Source organism: Notechis scutatus, chromosome 4 (genome assembly GCF_049901735.1).
Source record: "Notechis scutatus isolate UNSWTSFEM ecotype Mainland chromosome 4, rNotScu1.2, whole genome shotgun sequence".
Classification (NCBI taxonomy): domain Eukaryota; kingdom Metazoa; phylum Chordata; class Lepidosauria; order Squamata; family Elapidae; genus Notechis; species Notechis scutatus.
In genome coordinates this window covers 145,017,730-145,039,851 of record NC_142012.1, presented here as the reverse complement: position 1 = coordinate 145,039,851, position 22,122 = coordinate 145,017,730, and positions in this window count along the sequence as shown.

The window sequence follows — 22,122 nt, the reverse complement described above, 5'->3', positions numbered from 1 at the left end:
TACTGGTGGCATGGGGATCGTTTCAATTTGCAAGACTGGTAATGTGGGTGCTGGGTCCTCTTGCAAGTCTGGCAAGGGGAGCGGCTTAAGGCGTCGGCGTGCAGATTCTCTTGCCAGGGCGATGTATCAATTTGTAATTATAAGCGGCAAGAAATTCAGACCATCTTGTCATTCTAGGCGACAAGATGTGTGGAGTGGGCTTGTCACCCGCCAATATGCCAAGTAGGGGCTTATGGTCTGTAATAATGGAAAATGTCCTACCATAAATGTATTTATGGAATCTCTTTACTGCTGAAACGATGGCGAGGGCTTCTTTGTCCAGCTGGCTATAGTTCCTCTCTGGCTTGGACAATGTTCTGGAAAAGAATGCAGCGGGGCTTCCGTTCCATTTGGTAAAACGTGGCTCAGGATGGCGCCAACCCGAAAGGCGATGCGTCTCAAGTAACAGTCAGAGGTAGCGTTTCAGTGTATTGCATGAGGACTGCGTCTGAAGTCAAAAGGTTTTTTATCTGGTGAAAAGCGTGCTCTTCTCGCCGTCCCCATATCCAGGAAGCCTTTTTATCAAGGAGTCTATGCAGAGGTTCTGCGACAGTCGCTTTCTGGGGTAGAAAAATGTTATAGAAATTAATGAGTCCGAGGAAGGCTTGGAGGTCCATTTTGTTCTTTGGTCTGGGGGCGTTTTTGATGGCTTTCAATTTTTTATCTGTGGGGTGAATTCCTTGTTTGTCAAGGAGGTAGCCAAGAAATTCAACCCTTTCAGTGCATAATTGGCACTTTTCCTTTTTCACCTTGAGGCCAGCATCTTTGAATTTCTGTAGGACCGCCCTCAGTCATTTTTCCAATTGTTTTTTGGTAGGGGCTGCTACCAGAACGTCGCCGAAATAGGGCACGACGCCTTTAATTCCCTGCAGCAATCTCTCCATTAGACTTTGAAAAATGCCCGGTGCGACGCTGACACCAAACTGGAGCCGGTTACATTTGAACGCCCCTCTATGTGTCACTATTGTTTGGGCTTCGGCGGTTTCAGCATCGACTGGCAGTTGTTGATAAGCTTGAGCCAGGTCGAGCTTTGCAAAGATCTTGCCACCCCCTAGTGAGTGCAGGAGATGTTGGACCACTGGCACCGGGTAGGCGCTCTGCTGCAATGCGTGGTTGAGGGTGGCCTTGTAGTCACCACAAATTCTCAGGGAGCCATCGGGTTTGATGGGGGTGACAATTGGGGTCTCCCAACGGGCATGATCAATGGTTCTAACACGCCTTGCGCTATTAGTTTGTCTAATTGTTCGTCTATTTTAGGCTTGAGTGCAAAAGGCACTCGGCACAGCTTGAGACGGATGGGAGCGATGTCAGGGCTGAGATTAAAGGAGATAGGGGACCCCTTGTACTTGCCTAGATGTTCACTGAAGACTTCTTGGAAGTCCTGGATGAGCGTTGCTTCCCAGTTTTCGTCTTCTGTGTGGTTGATGCCTGCCATCTCGATCCCCAATGGTGCGAACCACTGCAACCCGAGTAGGCTGGGTCTGTCTTTATCAATGATTGTGAGTGGTAGGATGGTGGTGTGGTTTCTGAACGAAACTTGAAAATGTCCAGTGCCAACGACCGGAATGCGATTACCTCGATAGTCACTTAATATTAGCTTCTGGTCGCTTAGCTCTTGGCGGCGGATGCTGGGAATTAGTCTTTTGATGGTCCTCCAGGAGACCATAGAGAGGGAGGAACCGGAGTCTACCTCCATGGTGCAATGCTGATTCTCGATGTTGACCTCTACACGTATCTTTCGTGCGTCTATTGATATAGCGTGGCCGATGGTGACTGTTTGGTGCGCTTCTTCTCTTCTGGGTACCTCGATGAACTTCCTGGGTCAGCTGTCCCGATTCCATCGGCTGTCATTATGGCGGTCCCGGTTTATGGTGGGGTGCCATCTCTTCTTCTTGGGCTGTTTCCCCATCGTCGGGGCTGGAATTTCGTTTGTTACGGCATACTTTGGCAATATGCCCTCGTTTTCGCAAAAGCGGCAAACAGCGTCCAGGAACTTGCATTCGAATGTGGGTGATTTCCTCCACAGCCGGCACATTGGTAACTCGACTTACGACCGCGCCAGTCTCGTCGCTCGCGTTCCGACTGAAGTCTGTGAATTTCTTCCTCTTCGCTGTCAGAAGGGGATTTGATGTCGCCGTGGTGGGTGGATGCTACGAGTTTGTCTGCTGCGGTTGCCGTCTCACTGGTGGGTTGGCGGTCATTTCCGTTTGAATGCCGCATTCGCGCCGCTGACTTACGGGTGGCCTCGGCTGCGGTGGCTTCGGCTATGGCGTCGGCGAGGAGATGTCCCCTTTAGCCATCAGTCTGCTTTGGAGAGTTGGGTCTTTCAGGCCGAGGATGACTTGGTCACGCATGGCCTCGTCTAGATTGGTGAATCCGCAAAGCCTCCTAGGTCCCTCAGGTCGGCTACAAACTCTCCAACGCTCTCGCCCTCGCGCTGATCCCTCTGGTAAAAGTCATGCCGACGGATGAGAATCGGCACCGCCGGGGCGTAGTGGTTCCGGAGGATGGGAGCTAGGGTATCCCAATCCATGGTCTTGACGTCTGTTGGCTTCGCGAGTGCCTTGGCCATTTTAAAAATGGCGGGTCCGCAGTGTGTTAGAAAAACCGCTCGCTTCTTGCTGCCGGTGGCGTCCTTCAGGTTGTTTGATTCCAAGAACATTTGGAAACGATCAATGTAGGACTCCCAGTCCTCGCTGGCCGGATTGAATGGTGCGGGTGGCACGGCGCTGCTGGCCATCTTGCAGGTCGTCTATGCGCTATCTGCCACGTGCTAGTCAGCTCTGTTGTCTCAGTATCCCATCCTCGTCGCCAGTGTTAAGTCTGGGCGGTGGGTCCCAAGGAGAGATGAGACTCGAAGTAGTGACAACAGCTCTTTATTAGGAAACCAGATACTGAGACAAAGACTCCCAGCCAAGGCAGTTCCTTTTATAGAGCTGGCTGCGGCTAGGCAGCCTATGACATGCATTTGAGCTTGCCACGCTTGGTTTTACCCAATCGCGGCAGCCGAATAAGAACCAATCAGAACGCTTAGTTTTGTCCAATCACGGCCCGGCTTTTCCGGACCAATAGGAATGCAGGCCTACAAGCCTGCGAGTATGGAACACTCTTCTTGGGCAGGGATGATGCCATTGTGATTACAGGAAGAGAGGCAATTGCAGAACCAAGCCTGCAGCTGCATATCTGGGTATGTAGAGTTTAAAGTGATTAGGAGAGTTATTCGGCCGATTCTTAATCAGTCTGTGACAGAGAAAGAAACTCATGGATGGTGTAGGAAGTTAGCACCCACCCCTCTCCTAGAAAAATGAAATATCCTGGGAAATATTAAAAAGGCAGAATATTTCCCCTAAAAAGAGTAAAGTAGAAACTCAGAGAAGCAGAAACTCGCCTCCACCTTTGCTAATGGGCCATTAAGACCTAGGCCAGAGTATTCTACATAATAAAGGGTCTACCCATCTCACCACCTGGCCTGAGAAGATTGTATCAGCCAGCACTCAGGTGAAGCCATGTGGTCCAGACAAAGCCTACAAAGTTAGCTAAGACTCCCGCCCCTGGGAGTCTGACAGCCAATGGGATATATTTCTTACACAGGAACAGGAAACACTAAGATGGGGCCCAACAGAGGTTATATAAGGGTCTCTCAGCATCTTGGTCTTCCCTTCTTGACCTTCTCACCTTGAAGTATGTGATCATCCTTTCTTTTTCACTTTGGAGCTCCAAGCCATGTGGCCCTGCTGTCCACCATTAAACCATTTTTCCAAATAGCCTCCATGTTTCCAGTGTCTTTTTCCCCACTTGGAACTGAACCCAGAAGGATATTTCTTTCAAAATGGTTTTCCAGTTTGCCAATTTAATACCATTATCAAACCGAAACCACTTACTTGGTTTCTCCTGCTGTGTCTTATCTATAAAGAAGCAAGCTGGGTCCTGGATGGAGATAAACTTTAAAAAGAAACCTAACAAGAAAAATAAAATGTTGCCACGATTAGTCCAGTTCAGCCACTTTTTGCTATTATTGTTCCTGAGCAGTTTGCATAGGTTGTATTGTTTACCAGCTATAAATAGTCTGCTGAACATCATGCAGGCAGCAAAACTGAAAGGAGACAGTGTATTAGCAAAGAGCTGTCACAACAGTTCTGAAATAGAGAGACATGCATATGCATTATTTCTGCCTCTAGCCTGATTAAATTATAGCCTACACACCTGCAATTTGGGGTTTTAATGGCCTGATCCATTTCTCTCTGCTAATGCCTGTTATACTTGTTTGCCTGTCATGACTATCATGCTTAAAAAGCCCAGGAAAATCTTGCTGGTGTGAATATAAGCTGTCTTGGCTTGCCCAGTGGACTCATCTAGAATGTTGTTGCTGAGACTAAATCAAAAGAGGTAATAAAAACTGCCATATTGTGGGAGTTTACTGTTGTGTGATCATGAAAGAAGGATGTGGCTGGGCAGACCAAATTAACCTGGGCTTCCACAATGCAATGAATTAAGCACAGTGACTGGATTCATAATTCTCAGAATCACTCAGGATGTCTGGTTGAAAAATTGCAGCTGTATCTACACAATCAAAACCCTGACCTTTTTTTTTTAATGTGTGCTGTGTGTGAATCCATACTAATCAACATCATCTGAGCTCATGCTGGTTGAATCCAACCTGTCACTTCAAATCTTCATTTTCAGACAAAAAAAACCCTGCAAAAGATTCGCCTCCTGAAATGATGGTTGAAAGATATCATAGGATGTGATCTCCCAATATGAAGCCCTGGGGGAAAAAAATCCCATCCAATTTGAAATAGCCAAAGTGGAAGATAGCTCATTTGCTTCCCTTCTACTATATTTCTTCCTTGTACCAAGCCCTTCTAGATGAAATTCTCGCATTCAGGGCTGCTGGGGGTTCACAGGGGTCCGGGAGATTCTCTAGCTAAGATTCTGCATAATTCGGAGAACACCCAAATCCCACTCCTGGCTGGTCCCTCCCACCCCTCACCACCCCTCCCAGGAGTCTCACACAGCCCATTTTGGATGCAGGTAAGTGCAGGGCGTGCAGGAAGGCTCAGGGAGGGCAAAAATGGGCCTCCTGGAAGTTTGGGAAGGCCAGAAACAAGCCTGTTTCTAGCTTCCAGACAGCCTCCAGAGCCCAGGGAAGCCATTTTTGGCTTGAAGAAAGCCCCCAGAGCCCAGGGAGGGCAAAAACACCCCCCCCTCGCCATGGTGGAGGGGGCCAACTAGGTCAGGCCCTCCATGGTCACGTCTACCCAGCAACCAGGCAGAGAACCCATTGCTAAAATTTTTGAAGCCCACCCCTGCTCGCTTCCTATTTCTTGAAGATATCTAAGGCAGTGTTTCTCAACCTCAACACATTTAAGATGTGTGGACTTCAAACTCCAGAAGTTTCAAGCCAGAGGGCAAATTGTTGAAGCTCAATGGTAGAAGACCACAGTAATAGTGAGTGTTTTGAATAAGCCTTGGCATTTGGGGCTTTCAGGGCTGTAAAAAGGGATTTTATGTCTCACATTTGTTTCTCTCCACTGCATTAAACCAAAGATAAGGAAATGGTAAACTCCCCCTCAACACATATTTGCTATTCAAAAATGAATGAATGAATAAATAAAATGTGATAAATTTTGCAGCTATTTTTTAGATAAGCAATTTATGGAACTGATATTCGATTGCATGGTTTATTTTATCGACTGATGTTTGATTGCATGGATTATTTGATGTTTCTTGTCTACAATATCTACCAGTATATTGTTCAACTTCCTGAGAATTATACTGTGGCAACTAGCCAAGTTCTACCTTCTCTTTTTCCCTGCCACTCAACCCTCAATTAATGCTGTATGAACCTTATTGGGTATGGTTATCAGAAGGGTTAGAGTGATGTGTCATTAATATGTCATTGATGCTCAGCACTACCACTGATCAGAACCTGATGAAACCCAGCAGGTTTGAAATTTTGCTACGGTAATTTGTAAGTATTGTTAAGGAATCTTGGATTCAATATGTTTTTTTCAGTATTCATGGTGTTACCGTGTGACAATAGAATCTGCCAGAAAGACAAACTAATCTCTATAAACTGATGCAAAAATGGTTTCATAATACGTTATTTTTAGATATGAAACAATACAAATGGTTTCCAAAAATATTGTAAAGAACTGCTATAATTTGAACAGAAAAAAAGAGAAAAATTAGGCCTTTTTTGTGGATACTTACTCAGCGAGCTGTCACTATTGATGAGCTATACCTAGCTCACTATTCTTCCTTTTCCTTCACATTCATTTTAAGCAAGCCTAAAAGTAGGTGAACATCTTCTTTAAAAGGGTGCTGAATCCATATCAAGTATCAGTAAAAACAATTTGCTGAGACTAGAACTGTAAAAAGATACATTTCAAAAGTTTTCTTCCTCAGTTAAAGAATTTTCTATTTTTAAATCTGTGGGATTCTGTATGTTGTTCTTATTGTCTACAATGCATCTTATTTTCTATTTTAATATTTTGCTGAAGTATCGGTGGGGATTCTCAGTTATCCAGGTCACGATTGTCCCAAAGCTACTTGTTTTTGCTTGAAGACGTTTCACTTCTCATCCAAGAAGCTTCTTCAGTTCTTGGATGAGAAGTGAAATGTCTTCAAGCAAAAACCGGTAGTCCAGTTGCCCCTTGAAAAAGCACCTTTGGGATGTTTTGCTGAAGTAGTGCCATGGATTTATTGAACTTTCCATTATCCCAAAGTGTCTCTGCCTGTCACACTTCCCAGAGTGAAAAAACCCCAATAGGAGGGAGTTAATATAATTTTATTATTAGTTTGATTTATATCTCATATTGTCTCAGGAGCTCAATGCAATTTACATGATGTCTTCTATTTTACTCCTACAACAACAATTTGTGGCAGAGTTGACTGAGAATGAGAGTATCCAGGTTCCTAATGTTTTCCTTTAATTGAAGTGTCTTCCTAGAGAAACTTCAGACCACTTGAACATTAGATGTATAATGAACAACAGGACATTTCACACCACTGTCCACCTCTTCAAAAAGAAACAACAAGAGCACCACATGAGAATGTCCAAACTTGTTCTCCTGGTTGGAGGAAATTCTGGAACTATGCTGGAGAAAACAGACCTAACAAACACATTTTTCCTCCTTATCTTTTGGACATGATTAAGATCAAACCCATCTCTTCTCTTCATCTAATCCTATCAAACTCAAACTGAAGCTGTCCCCAGACAAAATCCCTGCTGTATTTTCTAAACCAGAGACTAGAAATCTCCTCCCTAGCACACAGAACAGCATAGCCCAAGGGGAATCTTAACAAAGAATTCCAAAAAAGCCATAAAAAGCCATAACCCCAACCAGGCTGATGACCTCGACATTTCAACTCCTTAACAATGGGCTTCCCCAGCTCTGCTGATGCTCCTGAAATGGCTGTTTGGACTAACAATCAAAATAACCCCAGGTGTGGACCTGCCTAGCTTTCCCAAAATTGGCCAGCAAATCAAATCCCTACAATTTCCTACTACTTTAAAAAAAACCTATCCTTTCCCATTGTTTGGGGTCCCTCTTTCTTTTAAACAGGCATTCAAATCATCAATAAAGTTTGGTTCTCCCCCAGTGTGCTGCTCAGTATTTCTGAATTTTCTACCACAAGAAGCAAACACACTTTCACCAGCTGAATGAGACCTAGTAGAAGGGACAAGCAAGAGAGATGGTTTAACACATCTCTAATGAAGAATTCAGGATCCAGCCTCTGGCATACCCTGAAAAAAAATGGGGGAAAATGGAAAATTTGGCAAGCCACAGCCAATTAAGGAAAGCAGAAGCGGACAGTTTATGGGTTTATGCATTCCCCAGGCCTTTCTGGTACTCCTCAGAAGTGCCTTCTCCATCAACACCACTGAGTCAGCAAATGCTGAAAGAATTGGCATGATTTTTCTCTTTTATTTTTTCAGAAGCAAGAATCAAAAAAGAACATAAAGATTCTGCTGGAAAAAATAAAACTGAACTTCTGCCTCAACTTTTACTTCAAAACCAAAGGAAAACCATATCAAAATGTTCTCCAAAAAATATTTGTTTCATTCTCTTTAGTGATATTGCTACCTCACTATCATGGGAGAGTATAATGGCCCTCAGAAGCTGCAGAACTGTTACTTGCTTTTGAGCTATGTAAATTAGTGATGTGATGGTACAAGGCATTTGAGGGACAGTTTGTCTAGTGGCTAAGGCATAGGCTGGAAAGCAGGAGACCATGAGTTTAAATCCTGTCTTAGCCATGAAAACCAGATGGATGGCTTTGGGTCATCACTCTCTCAAGTCCAACCCACCTTGCGGGATTGTTGCTGTGGGGAAAATACGAAGAGGCAGGTACATTGGATATGTTTGCCATCTTAGGTTGTTTGTAAAAATAATGAAGGCAGAATACAAACAAACAAATAAATTTCCATTCTGTATTAGCTATAAACATCTGCAAAAATGAATAATCCAAACAAACTTTATCTGACCACTTTATGTTTGTTTTGCTATTCAGCAAGTCCTTAGCTCACCAAGAAAAAGTAAGGCATTTTCTTTTATTAAAAGACAAAGAGATGAGATATTGAGGGGTATTTTTTTATTCATTTAACACTCGTATAATGCCTTCAAAGCATTTTCTCAAATTACAAATAGACCTCAACATACAACTGTCATCAGAACCTACATATTTCGGTTATACTGTATGTCATGGCAGTTGTAAAACTGTCACCTACCAGATTTTACATTTTTTGTAGGGGACATTAAGCAAACCACCATGTGTTAAATGAATCCATAGTCATTAAATGAATGCCATGGTCATTAGGCAAACTAATGGCTTGCTATAATTTTTCTGAAAACTGGAGGTAAGTGCTAATTTTCATCAAAACCACTGTAAAATGTGGTCATATGATCATGGGATGTTGTAAATGGTTGTAAATGCAGCCATGTTGCTGAATGGCCAAAATATGGTCACCTGACCACAGAAGGGACATACTTGTTGGAACTTCAAATCCAGTTCAAACTAACTAAGTCCCCTTTTTCAGGTTGGCCATAACATTGAATAGTCACTAAGCAATCAGTTGTAAGTTGAGGACTACCTACAAAATACATGACATACAAGCAATTAAGGGGACTGCAGCTTAAGAATATATTTCAGAGCTAACTGCAATATATTCAGTATCTGAACTTCCACACAGCCTCTTCCTTCTCCTCACCTCTCAGCATTTACAGAAACTATGCTGTGTTTTTGTTTCCCTAGTTCACATCCCTTGTGAAGCTTCTGCTTTTTACAGCTCATATTTCAGACCAAAAACCTCTTGGTCATCCACCAACAATTGCATCTGCAAAACCATTTTCAGCCTGCCAGCAGTGTAGCTTCCTGCTGTGCTGTTCACATTTGCCATTCATTTCTGCAGCACTTTATTTGTTAATGCATACTTATTAGTCCAAAGTTGAGGCTGCTAGCTGAAACATGCAGCAACTCTCGTGGAGAGTACACCAGTCAGCATATGGTATGATGGAATCTGTTTCCCAAAGCTTTTAACAAGTGTGCCATTTCTAGTTGTTGTGCTGTTGACTCTGTCTCTTGTGCTCAAGAACATGGCTGCATAGAAAAGGAAAAAATGGGACAGGGTGATATTTAATTCTGTTTGAATTCTATCCCTAGATAGCATGTCTCATTAGTGGGGTTCACTGGTCCTACTAGAAGACTAAAAATATCCTTGAAAGGGCTGTAGATTTCTCACACTAATTTGGACTCTGTACAAAATCCGGTTTCTGTGTAGACAATGTCTACAAAAAAGACCTTGCCTGAGTGGAAACTGTAGTCTCTATGTGCTTGTATAGGCATAGGACCATTTCACACCACTTCTACATGTGCAAGGTGTGGTGAGTGTTCTTGTCATTGATCAAAAACTATCTGATGGAATCACACATTTCTCTGGGAAGGTTTTCAGACCATCTTGGAGATCACAAAATTCCTCAGTTGTCAACAACGTTGGGTTGTCAATTTAAAACCTTCTTGTGAAAATTATGTATGTCTTGTTGCTGTTTTGTTTTGTTCTGTTTTCAACTTGGAAATAACATCTGTGCTGAATGGAGAATAGAAACTATAGCTTTCTTTTCTAGCTCTTCTTCTGTTTTTTCCCCAACTGTCATAATCTATTTGTCTTTAAAGGATATTGTTTTAAAATGGGTAGTTGATCCAGATGACCAGACAGGTTCTCTTCCAATTGATTATAATCTTTTCCTTAAAGATGAACTATGCACCAAGTTGGAGGATTTTGATGAATGCAAAGAAATTGTATGGGGTCTCAAATCAGAAATTCCTTCCCAGGTGAAAAAAGTAAGATTTTTTTTCTGTTGAATAGAATTCAGAGGAGGGGATAGTTGCTACTTTTCATGTGGTATAGTTTTCCATGCAAAATACACCCCAGCTATCATATTTTCCAAACCACTAAAGAATGCTTCATTCCTTGTATTGTTGAGAATAAGGCCATCTAATCCAACTCTTTGCTTGATGCAGAATTTCCAGAAGTAAAGCTTCCTCAACAGGTTGAGACCATATATGAAAAAGAAGGTTATAGCTCAATAAAGTGGCTCAGTATAGCTGTCCTGTAGAATGTTCTTGTAGACTAGATCTCAATTCTACCATTTGTTACAGCTCATTTCCTTGATGGAAATTGCTTTATTTCCTTTATCTCCCTGCTAAGAGGTTTGCAATAGGAGAAGCCATTAAGTCCTCAAGATATGCAAGAAGAACAGATAGAATACAGTTTGGTGATACAGCAGTTTGGTTCATAATGGTATCACCTGATGCACTACTATAGAAAGCAGAAACTACATTATTAGAACTGGGTGTTTTTCTTTTTAACTGATGGGAAATCATGCACTCAGGAAAGTACACATAAACACTGTCATTTGAGAAATGGCTCCAATACAAATACTATGAATGAAGAATTTGTTTATTTTAGCCAATTGTTTCTAACAGAGGAACCCTGTACAGATATCCAATCTTCATTTTAATGACAATCACAGAATCTCATTAAAATAAGTTTATTGTTTAACTAAACACTATGCATTAGTGTTTACACAATTAAGCATTTTTCCATGTCAAAAGCTGAAAGGTTTGGGCTTTTAGATAACTATAAATGATATATCCATGAAGACTTTGGGATTTGTGCTTGACTACTGTTGGAATATTGAGGGCTTTGAATCTGAGCTAGTGTTGTCAGACTCCCATGGAGCCATGCAGGTGTAACTTTGTAGATTGTCTTTTGAGTCCCAGGCTTGGTTGACTCTTGCTGGGTTTTTGATGCTTTGGGCAATTCCCATTATGGAGAATTAATTCCCATTAAGGAGATAGATCTTTGTTATGTAGAATAGACTGCTTCAGGCCTTAATAGGCCATTTAAAAAGGTGGGAGGGCTGAGTTTCTGCCTCTCTGAGTTTCTATTTCTCTTTTAGGGGAAATATTCTGTCTTTTTAATCTATCCTAAAACATTTCATTTTTCTAGGAGAGGGGTGGGTTTTAACTTCCAACACTACCTTTCCATGTTAAATGGCTTGCTTTAGGATAGAATGAAATGGGATTACTTTTTTATAATTAAATTGTTCAGTATGTGACATCCTGTTTACTGGGAAGTAAGCTCCCATGCTAGTCAAATGAACATGTACAAGATTTCACTATTAAAGGATTAAGTTTTCTTATAAGAAGGGTCCATGATTTGCTTAAAACTGCTTGCTTCTAAGGCATTGGTTTTCAAGTGATGTCCCATGGTTTTATCTAAACAATGAGTCAGCACAAAAACTAAATGTAATGTAATGTACATTCAAATTCAATTAAAACAAATAGGGTTAAGCATTAAGTTTATAAGATGTTTAATATACATTTATTTTTTATGAAACATCTGTTATGGTTACCAGTGTTAATCTACAGTACTTCAGGGATAGTGGTGGGATTCAAATATTTGTACTACCGGTTCTGTGGCCATGGCTTGGTAGGTGTGGCAGGGGAAGGATACTGTAAAATCTCCAGTCAGGGGTGGTATTTGCCGGTTCTCCGAACTACTCAATGAGTAGTTGCATGAGAGCCAGTTTATCCTGATAGTCAAAGTAATCCCATTTCATTCTATCCTTGGGTATTTAAGGCTAGAAATTAGCAATTTCTAATCCTGTATTGTACACTAAGCCAGTTAGGTGATCATGGGCCAGCCACTTTCTCTCAGCTCTAACATTGAGGCAATGGCAAACCACTTCTAAAAAAGACTTTTCCAAGAAAACCCAGGGACCCCCTAGAATTGGACACGATTGAACAGATGAAAATAAACAATAAAATAAATAGACTTTTGCAAAATATCTGTCATTATAGGAGGAAAGTGAGGAGGATATTATACAAAGGCTATCACAACTTCTTTGATAATGTCCCTCCATATATATATATATTAAGCATAAGAAGGAGAAATTTGTGTCTACTTGGCTCTATCTCCATTTTTTCAGATTTTACCAAGCATATTTATGGTTTTCCACCTAGTACATGGAGATTCAGAAACATGAACAATTTCCTTCCTTCCTTCCTTCCTTCCTTCCTTCCTTCCTTCCTTCCTTCCTTCCTTCCTTCCTTCCTTCCTTCCTTCCTTCCTTCCTTCCTTCCTTCCTGTTATTTGTATGCCCTGAGGCAGGGTTATTTAACTTCTTTTTTGAACCACAGTCTAAAACTTTGAGTAAAATTTTAGAGGATCTTTTTGAAATAAAATGCACATAATCAGGACAAAGATATGGCTGGGATAACATGACACAGTAACCTTGATCCGAGGTAAATGAATGCATTTTAGCAACATGATAATCTTTATACTGTAATTATGACCTAATCATTCTTTCCCCCAATCAATTGACATATCTCTGTGCAGTCAAATATTTGCAGCTTATTGGCATATCCAGAAATTGGATACCAAGGACCAGTCTTAGCAACTAGCCCCATAGCGCATGATCTTGGGCACCTGTTTGGCCTGTCTGATCTGCTTATAAATAACTTTACTAAGTAAAGCAACAAGCAAACAAAAATATTCCCTTGATTCAGTTGATCTATACATTTACAGACCAATGCCTTTTCGAAGCAAGAAATTGGTAGCTTCTTAGCTGAGGATGCATTTAGATTATATCTTAGATTTAGACTGTACCACAGGCTTCTATCTTGTCTTCCATGCACTTCAATACAGATAGTCCTTGACTTACAACAGTTTGTTTAGTGACTGCTCAATGATACAACAACACTAAACTGATTTATGATTGTTTTTCACAGTTACGATCATTGCATTATCCCCAGGATCATAAACAAAATTTAGATGCTGAGCAGTTGATTCATATTTATGACGATAGCCGTGTCCCAAGGTCAGGTGCTCACATTTTGCAACCTTCTGACAAGCAATCATGGGGAAGTCAGATTCATTAGGTTCTTCTATTTCACATGACCTAAAATGGACACCTAACATCAAAAATGTCATCAAAAAAGCACAACGAAGAATGTTCTTTCTGCACCAACTCAGAAAGCTCAAACTGCCCAAGGAGCTGCTGATACAGTTCTACAGAGGAATTATTGAGTCTGTTATCTGCACCTCTATCACTCTCTGGTTTGGTTCTACAACCCAACAGGACAGACACAGACTGCAGAAAAAACAATTACTACCAACCTGCCTTCAATCAAGGACCTGTATACTGCATGAGTCAAAAAGAGGGCTGTGAAAATATTTCAGACCCCTCACATCCCGGACATAAACTGTTTCAACTCCTTCCCTCAAAATGACATTATAGAGCACTGCACACCAGAACAACTAGACACAAGGATAGTTTTTTTTCCAAACGCCATCACTCTGCTAAACAAATAATTCCCTCAACACTGTTCAACTATTTACAAAGTCTGTACTACTATTATTGTTAATCTTCTCATCACTCATCACCCATCCCCTCCCACTTGTGACCGTATGACTGTAACTTTGTCGCGTGTATCCTTACAATCTATATTGACTGTTTCCTAGTATGATTTGATTGTTTATTGTACCCTATGACTATTATTAAGTGTTGTATCTTATGATTCTCGACTCTTGACAAATGTATCTTTTCTTTTATATATACTGAGAGAATTTGCACCACCAAGACAAATTCTTTGTGTGTCCAATCACACTTGGCCAATAAATAATTCTATTCTATTCTATTCTATTCTATTCTATTCTATTCTATTCTATTCTATTCTATTCTATTCTATTCTATTAACAACTGCGTTACTAACTTAATAGCTGCAATGATTCACTTAACAACTGTGACAAGAAAAGTCGTAAAATGGAGCAAAACCCACTTAACAAATGTCTCAGTTAGCAACATACATTTTGGGCTTGGTTGTGGCCATACATCAAGGACTACCTGTATCTACATGAAGCCTTTAAGGGCAATCAGCTGAAGTTTTGAAATGGGCCATGTTCCTAACCATCCCATTGAAAGAAGCAAATGAATATTAGTTGAATATTAAATGAACTTAACAATAAGTTGGATGAAGGAGAACAAGCTGAAATCAAATCCACCCAAATGGAAATGCTTTTGGTAAATTGGAAACTGGACTCAGGATCTGAGGCTCAGCCCCTTGGGATGAAATGGCTCTCTCCCGGAAGAGCAGACAGTCTGCCTGGAATTGCTCCTCCAAATCCTCAGCTGTCAATGGATATGAAAAAGATGGCCACCGTTACGAGAGCTGTAGCAGAATTCTTTTTAGTGCACCAGCCATGTTCCTTCATGAATTAGATTTAGCAACAATTATCTGCACCTTGGTTACATCCTCTTGTTACAGCGTTGAGTATCAGTGTGGGGATTATATTTGAAAGGGGTCTGAAAATCGTTAAAATACAGCAGCTGGGTTGTGAGGTGGTCAACATACAGGGATCACCGTATGCTTTAAACTGAAAGACTCCACACTGGGCACAAGATGTTTATTAGGAATCATCTAATTTATTGGAATGGGCTTTTAAAGGCTTCAGCGTAGGGCCTGACTATAAAGGACTGCCTTTCCTGTTTCAAAGTTGTCTGGTAGAGAAACATCCTTTTGGATATGCCCCCACCATTAAAGGCTCATTTTTTTGGCACTTAAGGGGGAAAGCCTTGTCCTGCTTTACTCCTAGTTTAGAAACACATACCCTTAAAATGCATTTGGCTCCCCACTTTAGGAAAGTGGTCAAAGTACATCTCTTTCAATAGTCTTTGAATGGGTAGATCCATGTTTCCGAGCCTTAGCAATTTTAAGATGACTGGACTTCGGCTCCTATAATTCACCAGCAAGCATGCTTAAAGTTGCCAAGATTGCAAACACTGGTTAAATAATGCTAGTATGTATTCTACTGGAAATTTAGCACTACAAGCAGACCGGTGTGCAGGCCCCAGTGTCTTGTTATTCAAGCTGTACCCATTCTCAGATATCCATTGGGAGGATATTTAGTGGATTTGGTGAGACTTTCTTCACAGGATATGTGTATTGCATTGGATCACGCTGTATATTACTTTGTGTGGTGTCTTTCTTCCAAGAGAAATGAATAATTTCTCCCCTTTGATCTTTTGGGTCCCCCTCCCCTGATCTGAGAATTATTACTGTATCTTCTTACATTTGGGCAATTAATTCAGAATTCCAAAAATCAACTAGGCAAATATAAGTGCTTGGAGGAGGAAATATGGGGAGGATGGGAACCAGAATGGGCTTAGTAAACATCAAGCAGCCTATAGCCTACTACACAGTGTTTCCCACTCCTCACCCCTCTTTTTAAGGAGGTCTTTCTTCAAAAAGCAAATCAAGCAAGCTGTCAAAGAAGTTCTGAGCTCAAGAGTTACATTCTAAAGCTTAGTGGGAAGCATGATTTTCTCTTCTAAAAATAGTTTTGGTGTAAAGTTGTGAGCAGAAAGAACCTGTTCCATCATGGAAGATGCTGGTTGCACCCATTTCTTAGGCACCTCATGGAAAGGGGCAGGGGGAGAAAAGGCCTGCTTGCCTGCTATATTTGATGGAAAAGACAGCCCCTGCTGAAATTTAGCCTCAGGGCAGCAGCACAGTGAGTCATTGATGAGAAGTTGTCAGGAACAAAGCTACCTTGCTGTCACGGTATCTGTGTCAACCAAGAGAAGAATGTCCAGATCGCCTTGACCTATTCCCACAATTTTGGGGAACTGGGACAGAATGACACTTGTATAAATAATCTGAAGCCTGAGTCAAAGAAAAACTTGGCATATTAAATGTTTGCATTTGACTGCTGAGTAGTTGCTTGTATTATGTAAAGGCCCTTCAAAACTTTCAAGAGGTAAATTTGTTCCAGACTTCATTGGCAAGAGTTGTAGGGGGAAGGAAGCTCCAAATCTCTCCTTTTCTCTTTAACTTTTAGTATTTTGTATCCATTCACCCATGCTGTGAAGCAGGCATGGAAAGAGAGCAGGGCAGACAAGAAAATAAAACAGAGGGCAGGGTGGGGTTTGAAGGAAAAAAGAAAAAAAATTGGCTGGAAGGAAATATGAATGTGCCCAAAGGAGTTGCGAGCTATTTTGGATCCTGTCCAGTTTTGACTTGTTTCATCCATTACTGACATAATGCTCCGTACAACGTCTGTGTTTAGCCTAAGGGATGCAGGTCTATAAGGAGATAGTGGGAGTGAGAAGCAGGAGACATTTTCTGAGCAGGCATTTCTTGGCTCTGCAAGCCAAGATGACATTACATGCATCATAACATGATTTGCACAAATGAAGCAAAATAATTATGCATGTCATTTACCCAATGATGTCATGACTTTACACAGAGAGAGGGGGAGGGGACGCCAGTGGATATATTGTATAATTATTTATGAATAAATTTAAATTTTAAATTTAAATTTTCCAACAATTGGCAGATTTATATTTATTTATTGTTTTCATCTGTGCATAGGGTTTTTCGGTCTTTTTTCAACTTGATGTGGGAATCTTCCCAATGCAAGAATCTAGTGTCTATCCCAGTATGCCAATTATCACTTCAGCTTGTGGCAGAATGTTCAGGCAATGATTAAGTAACTTCAAATTAACAGGAGTTAAGATAGTTCCGTCTATGGTTCTAAAATTCTGGATTATAGCTCTAAGCAAATTATTTTGAAGAAGAAGCAATATGAAGAATGCAATCTGAAAAGGAAGATAATATTAAAATCAAGTTGCATGATCCAAGGTTGGAATATTCATCATCTGGCATGGCCTTCCTCAACTTGGTTTCCATGAATGTGTTAGGAGCGCAGTTCACAGGATTCCTAACTAGCATACATGTTGGGAATTCTAGATAATACACAGGAGAAGACAGACTGGGGAGTGTTGATCTAGCTAAACGCTATCTGGACTTTAGCTTGGTCTGTACAATTGTTCTCATTGTAACAGGCCCAAATCTGCATCCAACTTGATGAATTAAATTCTGAGGCCATTAGGTTTAAAGGCTACATTGGGGGCTGATGTCAAAAACTAACTTTCTTGATTTTTAAAAAAATAAATCCTATTTTAAGTTCAAAAGCTTCACTCCCCTTGCTGGCAACTTTGATAAGATCATACGGTTGGAAAAGACTTTGAGGTCCTCTAGTCCAGTCCTGTGCCCAGTCAGGAATCCTCATACCATACATGTCCATTCTTTTTTTAAAAAAACACCCTCCAGTGATGAAATACCCAGGACTTCAGGAGGCAGACTGTTTCATTGCTTAAGAACTCTTCTGGTCAGGAAATTCCTCTTTATTATAAGCTTGCATCTCTCACTGCAAGGCTTCCATCCACTGGTACTTGTCTTGCTTCAGAAATTCTGGACGATAAATCCACACCCTTTCCGCTGTGATATCCCTTCAAGTATTGAAAATTGCTATTATGTCTCCCCTTAACCCTTTCTTTTTTTGGGATAAACATACCAAATTCCTTTAACCATTCCTCATAGGATTTAACCCAGGACTCTCACCATCTTTGTTGCTCTTCTCTGAATTTTTCCTCTGCAGCCTTTATACTGTAGTGAACAGAATGGTTGTTCAGCCAATTGTGACTCTATCTGGTAGCGCAACAATCCATCACATATTGTTCCAATTTGTCAAGAAGTATTAGACAGTCAATTGTATCAAATGCCTTTTTGAAATCTAATGTATGTAGCATTCCCTTCAACTACTATTGTTAAAGAAAATAATAAGATGTTTCTGGCATGACCTATTTTTAACAGACTCATGATGGCTTCTAATAATCACCCTGTTCAAGCCTACTGCTGGATTAACATTTCTAGAATTTTCTCAGGTATTGATATCAAGTTGATATCAGGTCAATATTTTCCTGGGTTGAATTTTATTCTCTCTTTAGATCCCCAATCTTCTGGGACATCCTCTGTGTTTCAGGATTTGTCAATTACTTCAGGAATTTCTCAGGTGACATCTGCCAGTTCCTTTAATACACCAGGATGTAAAATCCATCCAGACCAGGATACTTGAATTCAATTATATATTCTCTCATCAATTCCTTATTTTGACCTGCATTTCTCTTTTTCTCCCCACTGTGGAGCTTCTAACAAGTAGGACCACTTTTTCCTTGGGTGAAAATGACAGATGCAAGGTAGCAATTAAGTAGTTCAACCTTTGCCCTGTTGACTGCCGTCATCCTCCCAACTTCTCCACCCAGTGGGTCAACTGTTTCCTTGACTTTCAACTTGTTTCCACCTCCAAAATCATATGGAACAAAACTAATAAACACTCAGCTTCACATGACTCCATACCATAAATCTTCTGACAAGCCTTCATCACTTTTATATGGTCCCATGTTTCTAGAGAAATGTAGAAAGAAAGTACAACTGAAATACCATTTGTTAAAATCAAACTAATAACTCATTTTTGAAAATCTCCTTAGGTTTGCTTGATCGATTGCTTGCATACCTTTTTTTTTTTTTTTTTGCTTTGGGAAGTTCTGCAAACAATGTTACTTAAAAAGGCCATAGTAACCTCCCAGTCTAGCTACAAATACCAGCAAATGGTTTTGTCATAACCTTTTGCTCTGACATCATTCTGTAAGATGATAAATTACCTTAGCAATAGTGGGAGGAGGTATAAGAACTCATCATTTACTGGATCTCTATGTTCTTTGTTCTTAGTTATCCAGTCTGCTGAGTTCTTTCTGTTGACAAGATAATCAAGACCACACAGTGTCAAATACATGCACCAAAGAGATGTGTTAATCTACGTGTTCAATAGCACAGGTCGTTTTGTTACATCCATTTTTTAAAGTTATTGTTCCATTTTTCAAAGCACAATCTCTTCCTTTTCCTTATCCCTGGAACACAATTTTGTTCTCCAGATCAACCTGTGCAACACCGTAATATGGAATTTTTCCTTATGAACTTTTGTAATTACTGTTGGTATAAATAAGGCTGGTAGAAATATATGTATGTAGGAGTTTGGATATCTAAAATATATTCAATATTGTCCTCCACTTTAATTGGATTTACTCCCAAGAAAGTGTGCATGTAGGATAGCGATCTATATAAAGCTTGGATCAGATTTGCTGTGTTAGCCCTCCTTTTCTTGAATACTCTAAAGAAACTGAAGAACACAATTGTTCTGGGGTTTACATTCCATACTTTTATAATAGTAATTCTGTTTTGTAAGCCTGGGATTATTACATTTATTAGAAAAAACAGAGAATGAATGCGACCAATCAGTAAGTAAATAGTCCTCAATTCTATTCCATTCAATTTTTTTTTAATATTGTCAGTTTTTAGCTGTTAAATCTTCAGACTTAATTTAGATAGATCAAGTTAAGAACACTTCACCATTAGTAAAACAAAGTCATTGGATGTCAGAAAGTAATCATGAACCAAAGCACTACTTGTATAAACATCTCCTGTTTGTAGCAGATTGAAAATGAAATACCTTGATGTTGGTATATCTGTATTATTGATACCATATTGACCTGCATAACATATTCTTTTGTCAGAACCAGATGAACACTAGAAAGCTTAAATTAGGATTGGTCACAATTTAATAATCTCCAAACCTTGATTTTGCTCTGCAGAGCATTTCCCAGAGCAAGATGAGAATATGTTACTGAATATTTAGCTTTTTGTAAGGAACAAAACTACATTTTTTTTTAAAAATGTGATTTTCTTTATTTCCCATACTTTCACAAATCACCTTTTTGTTGTTATGATCCTAGGAAAATTCTTCCTCATCAAACTAATTGGGCTATCTAAAAGAAGAAGAAGCAAGACATCTAGCCTCTGGAACATATTCTTAATGCATTTAGAAAAGCAGGATAGTTAAAAGAAACAAATATTTTCTAGGTGGTAGGAATGAATCTGAGAATTTGCAAACTCTGGAAAAAGTTAGACTGTCAGAAGATGTAAAGTTTCACTGGACCTTATAGAAGAAATGCCCTCCAGAAAAGAGAAACATGTGGAATGTCCAGACCTTTGAAAAATGGATTGCTTTATTGAGAAGACAGGACATATTTTCAGGAGCAATAAGAAATGCAACAAAGAAGGCTTAATCATGAGTTAGGCACGTCTGCATCACATCTGCATCATGTGGTTGTCAGCCAGATTAGAGATTAGTGAAGCAGTCCATTGCCAGTTTAACCCAATTACAGACAGGAGTTTAGAGCTGCCCCAAATTTATTAAAGAAAGCCAGTAATTGTACCAATTTATATAGCCTTAGTTATGTTTCTTGTCCAAACTCCCAGTTTCACATTTTTAAACAGTTTGAGTAAGTGATGCTAAAGTACTTTTCTTAAAACCCTGTGGAATTATGTTCTATGAGGGCACAGAAAAATAGAGGCTAAATTGTCTTATTATAGGGCAAACTTTAATATTAAAAATCATTTTTGACAAGGTTTCATATATGAAATAGTCAATCATATTTGAATCTAGTGTGAGATGTAAATTCAGCCTGTGTATAAATCAGTATGCCTTAAAATGTTGGAAATGTGGACTAATTCCATAAATCATAATCATGAGACACCTTACACAAAGATGGACATCCTCTGCTACTTGTTAAGAAAGTCTGAGTAATCCAAATTGGACCTGCAATATTTTCTGACTTGCTTTTTATCACTGACTTCTCTTCCCTTCCCTTCCTCCGTTCTGTTAAAAGTTTTAGTGCAAGCAGTTCAGGCGGGGATTTGTTCTATTGCACTTTGTAATGTGAAATAAGTATTATACTGATGCTGTAAAAACAAAGGTAATAATAACAGTGTGTTTTAATAAATGTAAGATATCAGACTGGTTCCATATTTGATTATAGAAATGACATATTTATTTGGATAGAGTTGCTTTCCTTGTTTAGCATACACTTGAAGTTTCTGGTTTAACTTGATGTGAATCTTTATTCTCAGTTTCATCTCTTGGTTGCCAAAAATTCAAAAGGAAAAAAAAAATCATGAATCATTCTCTGTTTTCTCTTGCCATATTCAGGGCTGGCTTCTATACATGTATCTCCTGATTTGCATATTCACTCAGTGGGAATTTGTAGAAGAAAAGAGGTGTGTGTGTGTGTGTGTGGGGGGGACTTTAAGCAGCCTGTCTCTTTCCTTTAAACTACAGGGAACGTGCTAGTAATTTTGCAGTGTTTGTGTAAACATCCTGTCATCGTCATGGGCAATGAGTTGGATATTTGCTCATGACCTCAAATTAGGCTTTCAGTTTTGGTTTCCAAAGAAGGCAAGCCCAAATACTAACCAGTTGGCATTAATCCCAGCTCCTTGACAGCTTCAATCTCTCAGATGCTCTGGGGATCTCATCTCTGCCAAATATATGGACAGACTTTTAGATCTTTCCAAATTTTCCCACAAGGCTGGAAATAGCTACTGAATTCTGGCCCACAGTGCAGCCTGTCTCCCTTGGAGGGCTCATTCCTGACGCCTGAAAGGCTAACCTTGTAGACATCTAGCAGACCCGCCTTCTTCTACCTGGCGCCTCCCAGCTGGATTTAGAAGATTGGAGATGAGACGAAAGCCTTGTTGTGAGGACGTGGCATACAAATAAATGGCCTGGGTATACTTGTGCTGTGGTGAGATGATACCTGGATGAGCCTTTGCTAA